Source organism: Trachemys scripta, chromosome 7 (assembly GCF_013100865.1).
Source record: "Trachemys scripta elegans isolate TJP31775 chromosome 7, CAS_Tse_1.0, whole genome shotgun sequence".
NCBI classification, from domain to species: Eukaryota; Metazoa; Chordata; order Testudines; family Emydidae; genus Trachemys; species Trachemys scripta.
In genome coordinates, this window is record NC_048304.1 from 118,195,120 (window position 1) to 118,215,000 (window position 19,881).

The following is a 19,881-nucleotide window of genomic DNA, read 5'->3' on the forward strand; positions in this document are numbered from 1 at the left end:
TTCAAGAGTTCAGATTTGGCCAGAAGATCATTTTTCTCAGAGTCTGTTGAACATTTAAAATCTGGCATGTTTTATTATTTATATTACCATAGCATATGGACCGGAACCTCATCGTGCTAGGCACTGTACAAAACACAGGACAAGACAGTCCCTGCCCCAAAGAACATACAAGACAACAGGTGGTTACAGAGAGGCAGGAGGAAGCAAACGAAGCAATGAGACCATATTGGTCAGCCTGATGATAGGCAGTAGTCTCAGCACAGCAGGTGCGTAACCGTTGTCAAGTTTATTGTAGGCATCGTGGCAGAGGAGAATGTTATGGAACGATCTGAAGGACAATGAGCCTCAACTGCCATCAGATCCCCATTGTGCTAGGCACTGTACAAACACAAAGTAAAAGACCATTGCTGCCCTGAAGATTTTACAACCTGTATAGACAGGAAAGACAAAGGGTGGGAGGAAGGAAGTATTATCCCATTCCGTACCAAACAGAGGCACAGAGTTGCTGATGCATGCAATTTCAAGCCCAATAACTGGCTCCAGCAGGGCATAAAATCCTATGAGAACTGATGAGAAGTTCCAGCAGTTGAGATTTCTAATCCTACCCAAGGGAAAAGTCCCCTCTTTTGGGAAGAGCAGCAAGTCAAGGATGCTGAAGGTAGGAAAAACTCTCCCCCACCCCTCAGGAGCTGAGAGGAGGTTTTGGAGAGGGGAAGGTAGAGAAGAGGCAGCTGACACCCCACCATCACAAGAGGAGAAAGGGGAACAGAAAGGGCCCAGCCACTTCCTCCTCCCTCCATCCTTCCTGTGAACCATGGGTCAATCTGCTCCTCCATCCCTTTAAAAGCAGCAAAGAGTCCTGTGGTACCTTATGGACTAACAGATGTATTGGAGCACGCATGCATCCGACGAAGTGGGTATTCACCCACAAAAGCTCATGCTCCAATACATCTGTTAGTCTATAAGGTGCCACAAGACTCTGCTGCTTTTACAGATCCAGACTAACACGGCTACCCCTCTGATACTCCTTCATCCCTGCAACACTTGGCACAGGAAAGGGAGGGGATGTGATGAATCCTGAGCTGTCCCCTCTCCAGTTCTGGGAAGAGGGAGGACCCTGCTGCAGCCACCCCCGCCCCAGAACAGGGGAAGGGAGGTGAAGAACCCCAGCTGCAGGAGATAGGTTGGGCTGAGGGGCCAGAACGGACGTAGGGGTGCATAAATAATTGCTGGGCTAGTGGATAAGCAGATGTAGGGTTGGGTGCGGGGACATAATTAGAATTTTTGGCTTTGGGGTGAAGCTCTGCACCATAAGGCAGCCAGTGAGAGCTCCTGCAGCAGGGGCAAGGGTCACCTTGCTCTATCTACTTGGGAGCCTGGGCAACACTAAATGTCACATATGTTTTGGGGGTGGGCAGGGAGATCTCAAAAAGCAAAAGACAGATCTTTTAACTTAAAAATCAGAGGCAGGGCCAAGAGAGGAATCCAGATTTCCAGAGACCCAGTCCAGTGCCTTGGTCGCTGATCACCCTTCCATGACCATGTTTTGGTTAGACTTTGTCAACATGTCATTTTCGTCCTGCAGTTGATGTGATTGAAAAACAAACGGATTAAATACTTCTTTGAAAAAAATGAAGTTCAAAAAAATACAGAAGGGGCCTTAACCAAATGGCTCAGGACCATGCTTTAAAAAAAAAAAAAAAAAAAAAATACAATGCCTAATGTGGATTTAAGTCTAGAATTTTGCAAAACTTTTGCTTCAAGCCCCAAACCATGGAAAAATTCCCTATTCATCTTAGTGCAAACTTGAAGTTCAGCCCAGATTCATCAAGGATCCCTGTGATTTGCTGCCCTTTCTAGCTAACCTGAGCTGAACATATGGTTTGTGATTAAACCAAGTGAAACGTGTTAGTTTTGCTTTGGATTCGAACAGGACTCAGATGAATACTCAAGAGGCACAAGCCCATGGGAATTTAAACCCAAGAAAGCATTCACAGAAGCCTCTGTGGATCAGACCCGCTGTTTCGCACAGCTTTAGTCATTTGGTAGTTTGGGGGCAATAAAAATTAGATTCAAGGATTCAATTAGTCATATAAAATAGAATGTTTTTATTTATTGTTTTGTTAACTGGGAGGCCAGAAGGTCTCAGAGCTTCTTGATAATGCATCACTGGCTGAGTCACAGTGTACCGAATTAGTCATGGCTGTGGGATATGCATCCCACAGTTTCATTTACACTGACAGGCTTACCTGCTCCATCCTCGTTTTTTTTTAGTAATTAAAATTATCTGAAGTCATGTACTTCAAAGCCTTCTGGGTTTGTTATTTCTTCAGTGTCAGACCGAGGGACATGGATCAGTGTTCACGTCGCACTCCCCATCAGTACCCAGCCCGTACTGGAGAAGCTAATGATCCAACCTGCGGACCAAATTCAGTGATAAATCCTGGTCATGTGCCACCTGGGGCATGTTGTGCATATGCTAAGAAGAAGCGTCACACCACATGGCTCACCTCAATATTTCAGTGACATACATTTCACCTGCAGCATTTAGACAATGATCAGACTGCGAAAGCGTACAAGAAGGGCAACATCTGCTGGCCACGTTACAGAAAAGAACAGGGATCACAGCTTGTATCTTGGCATATGTTACATATGTCACAAAAGAACACAGTGTGCCTGGTGCTGATTTGACATGGTTTTAAGCAGCAATGGGACAACCACACACATTTCAGTTAGAATTGGATAAATAACCATACTTTTTCAATCAATAACATTTTCTGGCTGAGAAGTTCACACATTACGAACTTTCATGAATGAAGCCTTAACCCCTACCCTGTGAAATAGGTAAATGTACGCATTTTATAGATAGCTTCTCTGTACCCCAGTTTTCCTAAGTGATTTGTCCAATGTCACATAGCAAATCACTGACAGAGCCAAGAATAGAACCTCGACCTCACAGAATCATAGAACTGGAAGGGACCTCGAGAGGTCATCCAGTCCAGTCCCCTGCACTCAAGAAAGGACTAAGTATTACCTAGACCATCCCTGACAGGTGTTTGTCCAACCTGCTCTTAAACATCCCCAATGATGGAGATTCCAAAACCTCCCTAGGCAATTTATTCCAGTGCTTAACCACTCTGACAGGAAGTTTTTCCTAATGTCCAACCTAAACTGCCTTTGCTGCAATTTAAGCCCATTGCTTCTTGCCCTATCCTCAGAGGTTAAGAAGAACAATATTTCTCCCTCCTCCATGTAACAACCTTTTATGTACTTGAAAACTGTTATCGTGTCCCCTCTCATCTTCTCTTCTCCAGACTAAACAAACCCAATTTTTTCAATCTTCCCTCATAGGTCATGTTTTCTAGACCTTTAATCATTTGTGTTGCTCTTCTCTGGACTTTCTCCAATTTGTCCACATCTTTCCTGAAATGTGGCGCCCAGAACTGGACACAATACTCCAGTTGAGGCCCAATCAGTGCGTAGAGCGGAAGAATTACTTCTCGTGTCTTGCTTACAATACTCCTGCTAATACATCCTAGAATGATGTTTGCTTTTTTTTGCAACAGCGTTAAAACTGTTGACTCATATTTAACTTGTGATCCACTATGACCCCAAGATCCCTTTCCGCAGTACTCCTTCCTAGGCAGTCATTTCCCATTTTGTATGTGTGCAACTGATTGTTCCTTCCTAAGTGGAGTACTTTGCATTTGTCCTTATTGAATTTCATCCTATTTACTTCAGACCATTTCTCCAGTTTGTCCAGATCATTTTGAACCCCATGAACCCCAGTCCCATGCTTTCCCTGGGATAAGCCTCCCAACATTTGGATTCGTGGCTTAAAACTCTTCAGTCTGGAAGCCGGACTGTGATCTTGAAAAATTAGGCTCTCTTGTGAGGTTTTCAGCACTGGCTGGTTCCAGCTGGACTTGTGTTGTGCCACACAAAGAACACTTCTTTAAGGCATTGGCATGCACAAGCTAGCTGATTGTCACGGAGTCTCAAAGGCTTGATGTTGGATGAAAGTGCACTATCAAATATTACTTTATTAAAAATGGTACAAAACTGTCTGGATTCTGCACCAGAACCTTGAATCCTTAGGTCATTTAGCTCTTTCCTGGTCTGTATTGCACCAACTCAGCCCCATGACACTGTTTAGGGATGGAAATCCCAACCACTATTGCCCATGCCCTTATGTTATCCATGGATTCTAATCCTGCTTCCCTTAAAATCAGAGCTCAGTTTCTCTCCAAGATGCATATCAGTGATCTTCCTCAACCAAGAGGACTAGGACACAATTAAGGTTGTCTCAAATAGATGCCTACCTTAATGACAAAGTACAGAACAAGAAAAAAGCATGAAGTAGCAGTTGATAATACAAAACTGTACTTGAACAGCAGAGTACTGCAGAAAGAGCCCTAAAGAGGCTCAATCCAATTCTCGAAGAATCATGTAACCTTAGTAAGCCTTTCCTGTGACTCTCAGCTGCTCTGTATTCTTAGAGAATTGGTCATCATGCTTCATTATACAGCCTTGTCCATCAGAATCCCCTTCCCTTCATTGCCCAACATTGTTGTCTTAAGAGTCCAGTCAAGTCAAGCATTTTAACCATTCAATAACTAAGGGAAGCATTGTGCAAATCCATGAGGGAACCAGGCAGCCCTTGCCCCTGGGGGCAGCCTGCAAGTATGTAGACTACCTCTAACTGGCCACAGCAGCAAAGTATGGGAGCAGCAACGGCCCCACTTACAGTCCTTAGCAAGGCATCTGACCTCTCCAAATTGGAAGCGATTAAACTTTATGCAAAGACGGTGTGGAAGGTCAAAATCAGAACTCTACGTTGGTGCAGCTAACATCTTCACTAGATGTTTACAGTCGTTTGAACTGCCCTGATGTGGTTACACTGATGCATATTTCTTTACTAAGGGCATAGCAGAAAGCCTAAGACCAAAGTTCTGATTCTTGTGAAGTGGATGTGAGGCATTTACTCAGCTCAATACATCATTGTGGGGTGCATACTTGAGTCAATATAATACAATTCACTTCTTCCTTCCTTCTTCCACACGCAACTCAACTTGATTACATTGGGGGTTAGGGGTGGAAGGGAGCTGCATAGAAACAAAAGCTAATTTCCTGCCTTTTATTGGCTTATGTTAAATCTCTCCTCTGTTGCTATTTCAGTGTTAAGATAGATACTGCTTTGCAATTAATAAAAGGTTTCCCCCCTCACTTTCGGTGATTACTTAGGCAAGTTGTTTCAGGAGGTTTGCATATAATCTCATTAAGCACACTGATTGTCTTCAGCACTTTTTGAACTCGCTTCATTACAATGTTAATGCAGATAGGGACCTGTAAAGGTGTTACTAGATATACATCTCTTCTGAAGAAAAGCTACAGATCACTAATTATTAAAATCACCAATGTTCATACAGCAGATATTCAGACAGCCAGACACAGCTGTCACATATTAATACTCAGATCTAAACCCACTCAATACAGTTCTGGTTCCCTGTTCAGATCTACCCTTTTCTGATGCTGCTGAAGTCTGAGAGATTTAATTCCAACGTGTCAAAAATTCTTATTTAAAAACAGCCGATCTAATGAGATTTCAGCCATTTGAGGCCAGCATTTCAAAACAATGTCTCACTAGGTTTATGCCTGTTAATAGGATCCCAAACCTTACTTTGGCCTTGAATCTGAACCTCATCTTAAATCTCATCTGGATCTGGGGGCTCTTTTATATTTTATTGGAACTGGATTCCCAATCCCTGGTTTTATATTTTACCCAGGTTAAGCATTTTGAAGAATATTTAATGATTTGAGAAGAGACACCATCTGTTTGTAAGGGAATTGTCAGCAGGGGAGGGACAAACAGAGGCTGAAAACTGAGAAAATGGTTAAAATAGCACCCATATGGCTTTTTAAAGCCACAGTGGTAGCATAGATTAAAGTCCATTTAGCAGGGGAAGGGGGTCTGTCAGATGCCTTTCACCAGCATTAGGTATCACTAATTTTATTCATATTTCAGATTTTTTTCATGCCCTTCTCCTCATGGCCCTCCCCTCTCCACTCCTGGAATGCTGATATTTTAATATGTGGACCACCCAGTCCAAAGCAGCTCTGTGATCCACAGGGCACCTATAGAAATAAAAAAAAATGATACTATGAAAACTGAGCTGGGGAAAAGGCAAACTCCCTTCTTCTGCCTGATATCCTTTATGATTTGCACAAGGCAGTCACTTTCCTCATTTCTCTTAGGTTTTCATACTTCAGATGCTAATTCCAAACACCCCTTAACTTTATGGGTGTTGGAAACCCACAACAAAACTTTGCTGCCTGGAACCATCTCTGTCAAAAGGCAGAAGAAATAAAGCTGGCATAGCTATGTTAGAATTTTGCTACCAGTTTATCACCTTGTGGCTTAATGTATAAGCTTCATGACTCACTCTGGGGATTGTGCTTGCTTTCTGGGTAACACGACCTCCTCTAGCTTTGTTCCTCCTAACAGTACAAATTGGTCATCCGCTAACACTGAAAGAAGCAACTCCCTTATTAGTCATATCTAGATATACAAAATTAATACCTGAGGCAGCAGTGGGCTAGTTAACACACCAGCTTCTGGTATGTGGCCATCCCACATTTCAGAGTAGTTTCATGGGGATCAGAGTTTCAAATACATGAGACATCTGCATGATAGTCTCTAAACAAATCCCTCAACCTGAACACCCCACAAAACCTTTCTAGCAGTCTGGAGATTTGCACAACATGCAAATCCCAAGGGAATACAGGGGATGACGCTGAAAGAAAAATCCTTGACTTCAGGGAGGCCCAACTTTCAGCTGTGCCATATCTCATTATTTATCCATCATCATTATTTATACAGCAATTCATTATGTGCCCTTCACAACATGATCTGGCACATTATATAATTAAAAGCAATAGATCACATTATACTGTCTACAACAGGCAGCAAGAGTAACCAGGCAGATATACTGCTGCTCAGCCTTGTCCTTTACAAGTATAGCATGTTCCTGGCCTAGTACAAAACCAGAAGTCTGCACAGAAGCACGCTGTGTCTGAATAATCAATATTACGCCGTATGCCCTTCTGCACCCTCCAAAAAGATTTGAAGACCACATCGGTTCAACAGGTCACCGCAAATAGAATTTTAACTTCTTTTAGTAGGGGGGTTTGGGGCAGTAGCTGACATGTAGGCGATGGTAGAAGGGAGGGACAACAGTTGAGAGGCTGAGGCTGTTCACTGGTAACCTGCAGAGGGTCGGGGCCTTACTCGACTTACTATTGAATCCAGTAAGCTCTATCTTGTCAACAGAGCCATTTCTATTTCATTTTTCTTGGTAAATCAAATCAATAGAACTTAACACGACATACTAGCTTTAATATGAGCTATTCGAATGGTCATTTACACCATTTATTGGTGGAATGCCACAATTTAATTCTCAGACAATGGGTGGTTTTTATGTTGAGCTCTGGCCTATACATAGCAGCCAAAAGTTCAATGTTATCAACAACTTCCTCTTGCACAGGAGGAGACCAGTGGTAGAAACGGTCTCACATCCAGCCATACCCAAACTTGAGAAGTCTGGATCTAATTCTGACCACATCCCCGGTGCCCGATCCTACCTCTAATTGGACAAAGCAAAACTGACTCCTATCAGACCTCTAAAACTTTGGGGGAAAGTTTGGCACTGGAGCCAAACTTTGCAGCTCAGGCCCATCTAATGAAGAACTGAAACCTGCTCACAATAATGCAAACGATGGGGTTGAGATTTTGGCATCAAGGTTCTCAAAATTCCAATACGGGGTGGAGTACAGTAGCATAGCCTATCAATCATCCCTGAAAGCAGAGGAAGTTGATCATCTGCAATATGCCTTAGGGCATTTCTACACTGCATCAGGGAGCAAGTCTCCAAGCCCAGGTCCACAGATCGGTGCTTGCAGGGCTTGTGCCTTTGCTCCAAAAATAGCTGTGAAGACACAGCTTTGATACTGCTGCTCAGGCTGGAGCTCTGGCACTCAAGCCCACTCAACTTCCCCCAGGCTTTGGAGCCTGAACTCCTGCCTGAGCCGCAACATCTACACAGCTATATCTAGAGCACAAGCCTTGCCAGCGCGAATGGTGATCCCACCTTGTGCAAGCAATAATCGCTGCAGCTAAGCATCATGGTGTATGTCTACACAGCCTGTGGCAGCAAGCATCGGAGCCCAGGTTGACAGACTCTTGCTTACGCTACCACACTAAAAATAATTGTGTAGATGTTGTGGCTCGGGCTCGCAAGTCTAGGAAGAAGATGCTATTTTTACCATGAGTCCAGCAAACCTAAGTCTGTTGACCCAGGCTTGGAGGTTCCTGCCACTGGCTGTGTAGACATACCTTAATTCTTCTCAAGATCTCAGGACACCCTTAGTAGCCACATAGCTATCCATCTTTTTCTTTCCCATCCTAGTAAGGTGGATATTGCAGTACCTCTAGCTCCCACTTTTAAACAAAAAAACAACATTTAAAGGCATATCAACATATTCCTGTAGCTGCATGTAATTTTTTTTCTTCCATCTGACCTGAAATATAAGGGAGACATGGCAAAAAATTCCAAATGCCCTCTGTGTAAACATCTCCATTGACATCAGCAGCTGTAAAGCCACCAAAACATCTTCATTTGGAAACACCTGCAAAGGCATTTAAGAATGTATCACTGTAGGAGAAATCCATGTTGTTTGTACAAAAAATACTGGAGTCCCTTCTTTAGACTGTTTCCTTAAGAGACCATCAGCTGAAAGAAATAAGAGATAGTATGCCAGTTACCAGCATCAGGATGCTAAACCACATGAAGCCAGTCTCACCCCACAAGCAGTGGTGACTAATATGATCCAGGGGAGATGATTTAACAAGTTTATTCATGTAACAGGATGGGTGGTTGCTATATCTCCCCACTTCTTACACACTGTAGGAATTCTCTCATTTCAGAGGAATTCTGTCTCAAAGTTTCTCATAGAAATAAAGGATCTAAAGGTTTGACACAGATATACTCACGTTGTAGATATTTATATAGGCTGTGCATGCGCTTCTTACATACATGTTTGCAAAGAAAGTATTACTAGCATATGTAGATTCTGCAGTCAGCAATTGACTCAACTCTGAAAAGCTAATTTAACTGTGATTAGTTAACTAATAAACAAAACCCACAATATTCATAATACAGCATTAAAGTAATTCTGTTGTGCACTTTCTATACAGGATGAAAGGAAAACTGTGCAAGACAAAGCCACACTTAATTAGCCTTTGGATATTACTCTGGTGTTAGACACTCAATCTACAGATTTGGTGTCAGCAAGACTCACCAGGACACCCAAAAAAACTTGATTTTATATTAGATATAAAAAACTATATTAAAAGAATGTTAAAGTTTCAAAGTCAATCACTCAAGAGTTTGGAAATGTCGGAATTAAGGTTGCTTGGGCAACCTTAATTCAGCCCCCTTGCACCAATGCATTATCGCATACTATTTTTTTCCATAGGACCCAGGCCTCCTTCAGTGCACAGTATGGACAATGCTCACTATTGAGCAACTATTCAATATTTTGCTTTATCCTCATTGTTCAATATGTGACCCCCCACCCATACCTCGGCTGCAGTGCACCATTCAAACGCTGCAATGAAAACAGAATGGAATAGTTTCCTTCTGGGCTTTTCTATGGCACTCATCACTTTAGTATCCAAGTGTTTCACAAGCATTCATTTTTATGTTCACAAGTCCTCTCTGAGCTGGTGTGGGATTATCCCCATTTTACAGATGGGAAATTGGGCAGAGAGAGATTAAAGTAAAAAGTTTCCACTAATTTTGGGTGCCCATTTTGAGACTATTTAGGGCCCATTTTTCAGAGTACTTACTAGTATATCGCAGGTCATATTTTTAAAGTACAACTCCCGTTGTCTTCAAGTGCAGATGTAGGTACTCTGCACATCTGCAAATCAGATGCCATAATCTTAAATTGGGCACCCAGAAAATCAAGAACACAGCCAGTGATGGAAGCGACTCACCTAACATAACAATAGCAACTGTGGCAGAGACAGGTATAGAATCTAATTCCTCAGGGCAGTATTCAACTGCCTTAACCATGAAACCCTTCTTACAGTCCTCTCTCTGCCTCATTCAATACACACCTTTCAACTTCTGCAATAAATGGGGCAAGAGCCCCACAGACAACAGCTTTTCACTAGATAAACCACAGTCATTCTTTGCACTGAATGAGGCAGGAGTCCTGTAGAAAAAAAGTTAAGTGATCACGTGATTAAAGGCTCTGTCATATGCATTCACAGAAGGGGCCCAAATTAAGGCTGTCCAGGCAACCTTAATTCTAGCATTTTCTAATTAGAGTGCTTGACTTGGCAATCTTAATATTCTTCTGAAACTGAAAGAGACAACTTCCATCATGTGGACGATATTAGCATCCACAGGGTTCGAACTTTTAGTTTCACCACCACACAGACATCTGCTATTTGAGCTAACAGAGTAGCCAATAGCACTCCTGGTTTCCTTGCAGGGCAGGGGCTGACTGGAGGTAGGGTCTGGCTGGAGGCAGGGCAAGGGGTGCCAGGCTGGCTAGAGACGGGCTGGCTGCAGGCAGGGAGTGCGGGATTGGCTGCAGGCAGGGGCTGGCTGCAGGCAGGGCAGGGGGTGCGGGGCTGGCTGCGGGCAGGGGCTGGCTGCCGCTGCGGGCAGGACAGGGGGTGCGGGGCTGGTGCTGGCAGGGGGTGCAGCAGGGGCTGGCTGCGGGCAGGGGCTCCCCTGCTTCTACCACCCTGGCCCTTTAAATAGCTGCCGGAGCCCTGGGGAAACAGCAGGGCTCCCGTGGCTATTTAAAGGACCAGGGCAATAGAAGCAAGGGGAGCTATCCCAGAGCTCGGGGGGCTATTTAAAGGTCCAAGGGCTCCCCTGCTTCTACTGCCCCGGCCCTTTAACTAGCCAAGCGAGCCCTGGGGAAGCGGCAGGGCTCCAGCGGCTATTTAAAGGGCCGGGGCGGTAGAAGCAAGGGGAACCCCGGACTTTTTAAATAGCCCCTAGAGCCCCGCAGCCCTACCCCAGGGCTCCAGAAGAGGGGCTCTGGTGGCAGTTTGGGAGCCCCAGGCCATTTAAATTGCCCCCTGGGGAAGCCAGCCGCCCCGGTATGGGCGCGGGGCCCGATTCAGGGGAATCGCCTGAATTGGCCTAAAGTCGGCCCTGCACCTGGCTACTGGGACAGACCTGCTGAGCCCCACATCCCTAGGCTGGAGTATGCCCACTGCAGATGGAGGCCGTGTCTACACTACAGGTGCTACAGCAGCACAACTACGGCACCATGGCTATGCCACTGTAACCCTGTAGCATAGATGCAAACTGCAGCAACGGAAGGGGGTTTTCCATTGCTGTAGCAACACCAGCTCCCCGAGCAAGGTGAAAGTATTCTTCCATCGACCTAGCTGCATCTACACTGGGGGGTTCGCGTAGCATAGCTACAGGTTTCAGGGGTGTGGATTTTTCATAAGTGCGGACCAGGCCGGAATCTTTGGGAAATTTAGCTGCCAAACTAACTAACCTCTACTGAGCCTGGGCAAATAGAGATATTTCAAAGGCTTATAACTTGGCCAAATTAAGGTGTCTCCCCACTCCCCCTAGGAATAGCAAAACACACATCCTTGACAGCAGGACAACCCCATACCACATGTTATGTCCCTGCTTCAAATCATGGAGACATTACAGCTTCCTGGTGAAATAGTTGTAAGAATTATTTTATCGTGGGGAAAAACACATTTTTCTCTAACCTTGTTCTTGATAATGGCCAAACCATTTTTGCTGAAGCTTTCCAAAAACATTCAGCCTGGGGCAGACACTCAGCATGGAAAATATCAGTCCGAACCGTTAAAATTTGGCCAAGTTATAAGCAACTTGAAAACAAGATAACGCTTGGCAATCTTAACTATAGGCAGCACTGCCAGCTCTGCCTATAATATGAATAAACAAATGATAGAAACAACCGTTTGACTTTGTCTGAGACAGCACCACCTGCAGGAGGAAAGAAAGAAAGAAAACCTAGCCTCAAGAAAACCTGCAACATCTGAAAGTGAAGTTTGCGATAATCTAAAACAATTTAATTGAAGGTCCAAGCCAACCAAATCTATCAACAGTCTTCAAGCCTGATATGCTGCCACAGAGCCAGACCAGCCTAGACAAGGAGCAAGTCCTACTTAATAAAGCCCAAAAATCCTTGCATCACACTTTGACCACAAAGGCCTCACTCGTGCAACTTCTTGCATGGTGACAGCCGACCGTGCCCATGTAGAGACCTATTGTCTTCAGTGACGGGGGCTCAGTGCTGCCACCGCAGTCCTACCATGCGCAAGATGTTGCAGGATTGGGGCTTAAGGCTATTCGGATACAGATATAAATGTGTTAGTCTCTAAGGTGCCACAAGTACTCCTGTTCTTTTTGAGGATACAGACTAACAGGGCTGCTACTCTGAAACCTATTCAGATACAGTTACCTCTAGGGCAGTATTTGCTACTAAGCTGATGTATTGTCATAGAGATTTCAGTCCCCTGTCATGTGACACAGCAATTCCTAGTTTGAGGTGTTGTTGTAGCCATGTTGGGCACAGGATATGTGAGAGATATTACCTTGCCTGTCTTGTCTCTCCCAGCAACTCCTAACCAGCCTCAGTAGTTAACATTGAGGGATAGAGAAAACTGCTTGTTTGCCTGCACCTAAGCAAAGGAGATAGCAAATCTTTTAAAAGATTCGCCGAGTTTCAGCGGTTTCCTAGGGCAACTGCAAGAATTTATTCTCATCAGCTTTAGACATATTAAAAAAAAAATCACAATAATTTGTAAACACAAAGATCAAACGTCTTACAAAAGGCTGCTTTGTGTTACAACAAGCTTGCAGAAAAAACTCACAAGGCATCGGAAAATAAGGAAGTTTTGTGCAGCGGCACTGCCCCCTAACGTACAACACAGAAATTTCAAGAAAAAAGCTTTTAGTATTGGTCAAATGTCTCCATTTTCCTTGATCTTTTCTCAAGCAGTTCCCACCAACTATTCTGCCATTTATCAGACAATTTCCTGCTACTAAAAGAACTCAATAATAATAGGGAATTTCAATTATCCCCCTATTGACTGAATACATATCACCTCAGGAAGGGATGCAGAAATAATTTTCTTGACACCTTAAATGACTGCTTCTTGGAGCAGCTAGTCCTGGAACCCACAAGAGGAAAGCCAATTCTTGATTTAGTCCTAAGTGGAGCACAGGATCAGGTCCAAGGGGTAAATATAGCAGGACTGCTTGGTAATATTGACCATAATATAATTAAATTTAATATCCCTGTGGCGGGGAAAACACCACAGTGGCCCAACACTGTAGCATTTAATTTCAGAAAGGGGAACTACACAAAAATGAGGAGGTTAGTTAAACAGAAATTAAAAGGTACAGCACCAAAAGTAAAATCCTTGCAAACTCCATGGAAACTTTTTAAGACACCATAATAGAGGCTCAACTTAAATGTATACCCCAAATTAAAATACATAGTAAGAGAACCAAAAAAGAGCCACCGTGGCTAAACAACAAAGTAAAAGAAGCAGTGAGAGGCAAAAGGGCATCCTTTAAAAAGTGGAAGTTAAATCCTAATGAGGAAAATGGAAAGGAGCATAAACTTTGGCAAATGAAGTATAAAAATATAATTAGGAAGGTCAAAAAACCAATTTGAAGAACAGCTAGCCAAAGATTCAAAAAAAAATTTGCTATTACTTTTTAAGTACATCAGAAGCAGGAAGCCTGCTAAACCACCAGTGGGGCCACTGGACCATCGAGATAATAAAGGAGCACTCAGGACGATAAGGCCATTGTGGAGAAACTAAATGAATTCTTTGCATCAGTCTTCACAGCTGAGGATGTGAGGGAGATTCCCAAACCTGAGCCATTCTTTTTAGGTGACAAATCTGAGGAACTGTCCCAGATGGAGGTGTCATTAGAGGAGGTTTTGGAACAAATTGATAAACTAAACAGTAACAAGTCACCAGGACCAGATGGTATTCACCCAAGCAGGGCCATCCTTAGGATTTAAGGGGCCCTACGCAGTAATATTAAACTGATGCCCCTATGCCCAATGGCAGCCCGGGGGTTGGGGGAGGGATGAGACAGCAAAGGATACCGAGACTCCCAGCCCACCTCACAACGGCGGAGAGTCACAGTTCCCCACAGAGACCCCCGTACCCTCTCCTCACGCAGAATGCATGGCACTGGAGCATTCGGCTCTGTGAATACAGCCCCTGCCTAAGGAGCCTGCAGTGCGCACTGGGTATCCGGGAGCCGACCCGCTCTGCAGTGGGTGAAGCTGCCGCTTGGGGAGGCTAGCTCCCCAGCCCACTTCTTCTGCCTATGGCCCCACCCATACTCCACTCCTACTCTGCCCAGGCCCCGCCCTCTCCCCACTGTCTCCCTCCTCTCTTCCAGCCAAATCCCTGAATCCAAATAAAGCAAATGACATTTGAAAAAAAACACACTTCTGCAATTTCTTTCTAAAGAAAATGAAGCACGTTTTTCATTGCAAGCCAGATGGTGAAGACTGGACATGCAGAAGGTACCTAATTAAAAGCACTTAAACTTGGGAATAAAAAATGTCAGTCACAGGTTTTTTGATATGCCCTGAAGTTTGTCACAGATTTATTTGCAAAACCTTTATAGTAAGGTCGAGTCAGCTGTATTACTGAACACAACATTAAATATTATGGAATACATGATGCAGCTCGTCTCTGTTTTACATTTTCTTAATCAGTATTTCTGAGCTGATTTTATATTTTAAATGTACCCTTAAGCCTTCATAAAGTAACCATTCCAGATTACTATATATTTAACTCACTGAAACAAAGTCATTATTTTAAATTAATCAGTCACAGAGGTTAGTGTGTTCATAACAATGTTCACTGCTTTTAGAAAAAGGGAACACTAAGTTACTTTGTGTGATCTCCATAACAATAGACATGTTTATGAAATTTCACCAACTTTAAAAAATATGTTTCCAAAGATTTTAGACATAACAAAGAATTTTATATCTTACTAGGTACTGATTTTGCTGAAGGATTCTCTTAAAACTAGTTCATCAGATAGTCAGAAGTAAAGGAAGGGAAACTTTTTGTCCAGCTATCTGGAAGGAAAGGGGTGTTGTCCCTTTAAGGGCTCTCTTCAAGGTGAGGGGGTGAAAGGAGAAAGGGATGGACAGAAAGGACAGGAAGACTTTGGAAGCAAGTTTTTTTTTTGCTATTTAAAATTAAAATGTGTATTTTAGATAAGGGTGGTCTTTTGAAGGATTTATTTAAAAAAACTATATGTCTGAAGATCCAAGCATTTAAGGTAAAGATGATTGTGCATCGGGGCTCAAAAGGGAGCTTGATAGATTCATGGAAGATAGGTCCATTAATGGCTATTAGCCAGGAAGGGCAGGAATGGTGTCCCTAGCCTCTGTTTGCCAGAAGCTGGGATTGGGTGACAGGGGATGGATCACTTGATGATAACCTGTGTGTTCATTCTCTTTGGGGTACCTGCCATTGGCCACTGTCAGAGGACAAGATACTGGGCTCGATGGACCTTCGGTCTGACCCAGTATGGCCGTTCTTATGCATCAAAAAATCAATGCAAGGATTTTTTAGAGATGTGATTTTATAATCTTCACCAACTCACTAATGAAATATTTTTAAAGCAAATTTTAAACTAAGGTCCTGTAGACTAACATGTTCTGAGTAAATATTACAGTAATGCACAATTGTTTTTGTCGGTAAATTTAAAAACTGACAGTATATACCCGGGGGTTGGCAAACGCCTGTTAAATGGCTTCATTACCACTTGAATGACTCTTTAACAGTTTCAATGTTGTGCTAATAGGTCTGGCAGGCTGGAAGGCTTTTTCACTTTTAAGTTACTAGATTCCCTCTGGAGCCAGCTGTGGGAGACTGCAGGAAAGGTCAGAACAGGGATAGGAAGTGCCGGGAGTGTGGACACTAAGACCCAGTGGTGCCCCAAATTTTCAGGTGCCTAAGGATGGCCCTGCACCCAAGAGTTCTGAAGGAACTCAAATGTGAAATTGCAGAACTCCTAACTGTAGTCTGTAACCTATCACCTATATCAGCTTCTGTACCAAATGGCTGGAGGATAGCTAATGCGATGCCAATTTTTAAAAAGGCCTCCCAAGGTGACCCCAGCAATTACAGGCTGGTAAGCCTGACTTCAGTATTGCGCAAACTGGTTGAAACTATAGTAAAGAAAAAAATTGTCAGACACATAGATGAACATAATTTGTTGGGAAATAGTCAACATAGTTTCTGTAAAGGGAAATCATGCCTCACCAATCTACTAGAATTCTTTAAGGGGCCAACAAGCATGTGAACAAGGGGATCCAGTGGATATAGTGTATTTAGATTTTCAGAAAGCCTTTGACAAGGTCCCTCGCCAAAGGCTCTTAAGCAAAGTAAGCAGTCATGGGATAAGAGGGAAGCTTCTCTCATGGATTGGTAACTGGTTAAAAGATAGGAAACAAAGGGTAGGAATAAATGATCAGTTTTCAGAATGGGGAGAGGTAAATAGTAGTGTTTCCCAGGGGTCTGTATTGGTCCCAGTCCTATTTAACATATTCATAAATGATCTGGAAAAGGGGGTAAACAGTGAAGTGGCAAAATTTGCAGATGATACAAAACTATTCAAGTTAGTTAAGTCCCAAGCAGACTGCAAAGAGCTACAAAAGGATCTCTCAAAATTTGGTGACTGGGCAACAAAATGTCAGATGAAATTCAATGTTGATAAATGCAAAGTAATGCACATTGGAAAACATAATCCTAACTATACGTATAAAATGATGGGGTCTAAATTAGCTGTTACCACTCATGTAGAGACCAACCAAAGACGTGAATTTAATATTCTACAACAGAATCCCAAACACAAGTAAACACCTGCAGTGCTTCAAAGATGCCTGTCTTTCAGTGGAACATGCCCATCTTTTGTGCACCAGACTAGAGTGGTTGTTCCTGTCTTCTGCAAACCCCTTTCTGTTGTTGTTCTAGTTACATTTCTCCCATCACCCTTTTATTTTGGGGGCAACTTGTAAGTGGCTCCACGAAGTCTATGGGCCTACATGTAAATCTGCTACTGGCAGTGGAAGCAGAGTATAATAAGCATAGGTCTCTGACTCGAATTACGTTTTGGGGGCACTAACATACGTCTGTGGGCAGAGTTCCACTGGGAGGTGTCTGCTGTCTCTGTACAGTTTCCAGTGGATAGTGAGAGGATAAGAAATTCTCTGTTCATTGTCCCCGATGGTAATTTGCAAATCCTGATGGTCAGCCTTCCCATTTTAAATGAGAGTAGGGGTTAATACTATCCATGAGGCCAAAGCTTATATTAAAAGACCTCAAAAGGTCAGCAGCAACAGAAATAGACTAAAGAAATGAATGATCTTTAGAAAATGCCCAGGTTTGGCAGACTGTTTCGCACCCTTATAACTTGCAAGTTCAATCAGTTGATTTAGTGAGAATCATTTTTTCCATATATTTGAATCAACCAAGGTCTAAATGGGGGACGCAGAGAGAGAGACAGAAAAATGATTCATGCAGGAAACTAAAAATGCTGTGGGCTTCATTTCATTAGTTAATTAAAAATAACTCTGCATGAACCTATCTTTAAGATTCTTTCTTATGGAAACAATTTTAAAAAAAAATCAGGAAAGACTAAATTTGTGTGAAATGGATGTAACTTTGGGACCAAAATGAGAGCAATGCATCTTGATATGTGGGACAGTTGAAAGGTATGTGTGCTTGTATAGCTAATCAGCAAGGGGCAGAAAGTTATCTTAGGCTTGGTCTACACTAACCCCCCAAATCGAACTAAGGTACCCAACTTCAGCTACGTGAATAGTAGCTGAAGTTCGAAGTACCTTAGTTCGATCTTACCTCGGTCCACACGCGGCAGGCAGGCTCCCCCATCGACTCCGCGGTACTCCTCTCGCCGAGCTGGAGTACCGCAGTCGACGGCGAGCACTTCCGGGTTCGACTTATCGCGTCCAGACAAGACGCGGTAAGTCGAACCCAGAAGTTCGATTGCCAGCCGCCGAACTAGCGGCTGGGTATAGACGTACCCTTAGTGATTAAGTAGTAGAGCTGCATGGATAAGTGATTTTTTAGTTGCAAAAAAAATAAATTTACAGAAAAGAAAATCAGTTCAGGTTGAACCAAAACTTTTTGGAATTTTTGGTGAATCAGAAAAAGCTGGAAATTTTTGTTTTGGGTTGAATAAAATGTTTCATTTGACTCAAAATTAAATGTTTTGATCTGGGGCATTTTTAATCTTTTTAAATAAAACCAAAGGAAATGAAGGGCTAGATTCACAAAAACAAATATGACCCCCTTCCCCACTTCCTGTTCTAAATTGCTGTTTGATGCTGAATTTTGGTGAGTGGGTGTGTGAGGGTTGGGGAGGGGGAGTGGCTTGATTCTGATATAGTGTTTTTAAATCAGACTGCACTCCTGCATGATTAAAAGGCACCACAGCACGCTGGTATGAAAGACTGTATAATTATCGATTGATAAAGGATTGTGAAGTTACACATTTTTAATACTGTATGTCTGAGTATGAAGAAACAAATTAGTAGAGCTATAGTTTGTGCACACCATGTCCAGGTACCCCTGCTGTCTCTTATAATTAACTGTAAGTCAGACACTTGGAATTTCAAATCACTCCTCCACAAAGAAAGAGCTGAGCCTTACCCTAGGCAGGCAGATTCTGCTGAACCTAATACTTTTCAATTGATGTTAATCCTTTAAGATTCCCCGTGTAATTAGATCAGGCCCTGAAACATAAACCCTTGTATCAGAGGCCTGGTATGATGCCTAAGGCCTGAACTAAATTAATGGTCAAGACTTTATTAACATAAAGCAAAATTAAGCTGTGAGCAAGAGGCAGGCCCAGCTCAGAGTCTGGCAAGGAGAGGGCTGATGTTGCAAAAACACACACACCTAAAAGGTACTGGACACTAGAGAGATAAACATATGCCAGGATGGTACCAGAACACTCCGACACTAGCACATTCCACACAGATAACAAGGAACATGCTGACCCATCCTAAAGACAGGGACAAAAGGGTAATATGATGGATGGGGTTGGTTTGACCGAACTAACATGTACAAGGTGATAGGTGGCACCTTACTACGGTGAGGGGTTGTTTTGAGGGGTTGTTGTGGCACCTTACTACGTAGAGGGGCTGTTTTAACTTTTTCTTCCATTTGGTTAGGGACTGAGTGGGGGAGAGTTGTTAAGTACAAGAGACTCAATATTTGGAGAAGTAGCCTGGTAGAGAAATGGGCAGAGGGTTGGGACCCAGTGTTTATTAAAAATTTTAATCCTGGCTCAAACACTGATTTGTTGTGTGGTCTGGTACAAGTTATCACAAATGAAGTTCCCCTAAAACAGCAATTTAATCTGCCCATGTGGAGCCAATGCCTTTAACAGAACTTCATGCCAGTGTAAACGTCAATCTGCATAGATCAAATTGCATGGTTAGGAGCTTAGAGTGTAAACTTGTTGATAAATACTAATGTGATATATGCCATCATGTGCCAGCAATGCCCCTCTGCCATGTACATTGGCCAAACCGGACAGTCTCTAGCAAAAGAATTAATGAACACAAATCTGACATCAGGAATCATAATACTCAAAAACCAGTGGGAGAACACTTTAACCTGTCTGGCCATTCAATGACAGACCTGCGGGTGGCTATCTTACAACAGAAAAACTTCAAAAACAGACTCCAACGAGAGACTGCTGAGCTGGAATTGATATGCAAACTAGA

The 19,881-nt window shown here is 43.1% G+C and overlaps 1 long non-coding RNA gene across 1 annotated transcript in view; it reads right to left on the bottom strand.

Annotated features, from left to right (window-relative positions):
• Positions 1–3,720: 3,720 nt before the first annotated feature.
• Positions 3,721–19,881, bottom strand: part of LOC117880142 — a 21,466-nt gene continuing 5,305 nt past the window's right edge. Inside the window, exons 2-4 of the long non-coding RNA XR_004646484.1 lie at positions 8,578–8,685; positions 8,393–8,497; positions 3,721–6,135 (exon numbers count right to left, since the gene is read on the bottom strand). This is a non-coding gene — a long non-coding RNA (uncharacterized LOC117880142). The remainder of the gene's footprint in view (positions 6,136–8,392; positions 8,498–8,577; positions 8,686–19,881) is intronic.